At 48.9% G+C, this 3,291-nt stretch overlaps 1 pseudogene; it reads left to right on the forward strand.

Moving 5' to 3' along the window:
* The first annotated feature begins 466 nt into the window (after positions 1 to 466).
* On the forward strand, positions 467 to 1,631 carry LOC133912655 (uncharacterized; annotated as a pseudogene).
* The last annotated feature ends 1,660 nt before the right edge of the window (positions 1,632 to 3,291 follow it).

Consider the following 3,291-nt stretch of genomic DNA (forward strand, 5'->3'; position numbering starts at 1 on the left):
CTAATTTGCTACGAAATGACTAATGTTGCTGTACATCTGATGGGTGGGGGCAGGCTTGCTTGTCAGTTGATTTCCTGCCAGACTGAAGATTGCTGAACTTTCTGAAAAAAAATATATATGTTTCAATGCCTGGATGAAGCCCAAATCAATAGGAGGAAACTCCAATCAAATGAACAAATAAATCCTGAGCTTGGATATTATTACAAGTTTCATTTTTTTGGGCTAAACAAGTCACAAATACGTCCTGTGCTCTGTAAGTTTGTATTTGTCCATAATTCGTCCGTGTATAGCAGCGACCTGATCACCAAAGTCCGATACGTTTTTCACGGGAGCCGACATGAATCCATGCTACGACAGCGATGAGCGGAAAAAGAGAAGAATTGCAAAGAGAGCCACAGGAGCACTATGGACATTGCGCCAAACGACACAGGCGAGGCGAGGCGAGGCGCCTATATCTATCCGCGCCATGCCGTGCCTGCCCTCAGCGCACCGCGCACCACACCGCCTTGCAACGCTAGCGCACGCGCACGCCACTCGCCGCTCATGGAGGCCGCCTCGCAGCAGCCCCTCGGCGACAGCTTCTCCGGCAGCTGGCTCAAGTGCGGAGCGCAGGCGCCGTCGTTCGAGCGCCTCGTCGACGCCGACCTCCGCGGCGGTCTCGGCCATACCTTCGGGAGCTCCAGATCCTTCATCGACATGGACCCCGCCGAGCTCTTCTCCATGCGGTGGACGACGACGCTGCCGGCGAGCGATTTCGACTTCGGCTTACCTGGCGGCGACGGCAGCGGCCCTCCGTCGCCGATGCTGGTCAGTGCGAGCCAGATCATCCGCAACGGCCGCCTCCTCCCCAGCGAGCCCGTCGGCCGCTCCATGTTACAAGAACACGGCGGCCGCGTCGCCAACCTGCCCAGCGCACCGCGGTCGTCGGCCTCGTCGCCGCTGTACCACTCGGCTCAGAGCACGCCGGCCTCACCGAGCTCCTGCTCCAGCAGCACGAGGAGCATAAACGGCAACAAGAACGCCAGGCGGCCGCTTTTCGCCGGTAGGCGCGGCCGGGCGTCGTCGTGGAAGATACTGCTGCAGTACCTCCGGTTCCTCATGCCGCTGTACCGGAAGGTCAGGGCCCTGCGGCGGTTCGCGGCGCCGAGGCCCAGAGTCGCGCCGGCTAGCCCGGCGCGCGCGTCCACGTCGAGCATCGAGTGGTGCCATGGCAATGCCGACACGGCCGTCCGCGACGCCATCCTCTATTGCAAGAAATCCAGCGTATGTCCACCGATCAATTCAATCGAACAAAAAAGCATGTACACTGCACAGACATTGATCGATTAGCGTGTTCTTTGACAAATACAATTTTTTTGCATAAATTTCAGGGACAAGATCTTTAACACCGCAAGAGCACATCATATACACGAGCTTGAGGTGAATTCACGAGCGCGCGAGTGTCATCTCAGCTCCAGTCCTTTCTGTCTGTATTCGCCGATGTTTTGGCATCTATACCCACACAAAATTACAGTGTATATGCATGCACTCATACATGTGACAAGATGTTCGTGGAGTGAGTATAACCTTGAGTTATGTGAATGACTCGTGTACAGTTGATCAATAGACGACCTCGATCCCTTTCTTGTCTCCCTCCGTCTCCGGCTACCAGCCTGTGTTCATCCATGGAGTTAACCTTTTCTGCCTCGTACTGCTGGGGCCATTTCGTCCATCGATTAGGAGAAGGAATAACAGATTACGGCGCCTGAAAGCATCTCGTTTGTCGGCTCAAATTATGCGCTTTTGTGGACATAATCGAATCCGGTTCCAACCTAATCCGCGGAAGCATCATTGTACCAGCAGCAGCTCCCAGCAACGAAATCTTCAGTTTTATACTATTGTAACTAGGCAGGGAAAATCAATTGATACTGTTACAAAATTTATGGACCGTTAATTGGATGCGTTTGGTCAGTCCAACAAAAATCTGAGTTGAACAGAGACTGTTGCGATATTTGCAGGGGTCTGAAAACAGGATCCAGAAACACCTACAGATTAGTAAAGTACTGCTAAAATGTGTCTCCATCTGGATACTAATATCCTAAGCACAAGGTGAGCCTTCCTGGTTTATAAAAGCTCAACTTTGACCAGGAAACACAAATCATTATGCGTCACATACACTTAAAACTACTCTCAAACAAATAAAAATTCAAAAATTAATTGAGCTTCTGTACACACGCAAACTAGGCACTGTTTGTTTTCTGCTTAAATTGGTTTGTTGAGAAGTGATTTTTGAAGAAATCATAAATCTGCTTCTGAGAAAAATGAATAAAAGCTGATAAGCTCGTTGAGAAGTTATGTGTTAAGAAATCAAAAATTTATTGTAGGAGTTAATAGACTGTTTCCAAAAATAACTATTCAGTACAACTAAAAATAAAAACAGCAAATAAACATAGTTTAGGAGAGGTCTATAGATCCGCCATTTTATTCCTAAGAAATATCAACAAGCCATTGGTGGGAGTTGTTCATTTTCCCACCAACCAGAGAGAGAGAGAACAGATCGACGATACTATTATTTACGTCTTGTCCCTGTCGAATTGCAAAAGAATGGAGAATGTCTCAAGGGGGGTGGAGGGGGAGAGATTACGTTCTACGTACAGGAGAGGAGGCAGACATCGTCAGCAGAGCATGATTTGTGCACGAAAGCAACTCTACGGATACCGTCTCTATCTCCTCTTCTACCCTGTCAAATGACAGTTCCGCGAACATACACAACCATCGCGCGTGCACGCATGTAAGCAGGCAAATCTTAATCGCAGAGACCCTGTCTTGAAGAATTATGCGTAATGAAAACGAAAAGGGCCCAGAAATGTGAACACCACAAATAGATCATGACATTTGATAAGCAATGAGAGAGCAGAATTGCATGCCAGATCACTGCACTCTGATGTGCCATCTATCTCTACGTCCTGGGTACTGTGTGCCTTCGGCACATCAGAGTGCATGCATGTATGTACAGTGTCAGCACAGTGCCAGTTGCAATTTGCAAAGCCCTGTCCTGTCTATACACATGCTCATGCATGCTGCGATAAAAATTAGTAAACGACATATCACTTACTATGCATCTTATGCGTACGTGGTACCAATTCAAATCTGGTCGTACGGTATTGCTTCAAATTTAAACGAACTGGTCCATGAGACCGGCTCTGTACGTCAGTTCGTGGATTTAATCGATTGGGACCAGACAGTGATGTTCGTACCGGAGCCGATTGAGCTGCTGTAATTTTGCAACACGTCGGCATTCAGTAGCACGCA

This window comes from Phragmites australis, chromosome 3 (genome assembly GCF_958298935.1).
Source record: "Phragmites australis chromosome 3, lpPhrAust1.1, whole genome shotgun sequence".
Lineage (NCBI taxonomy): Eukaryota > Viridiplantae > Streptophyta > Magnoliopsida > Poales > Poaceae > Phragmites > Phragmites australis.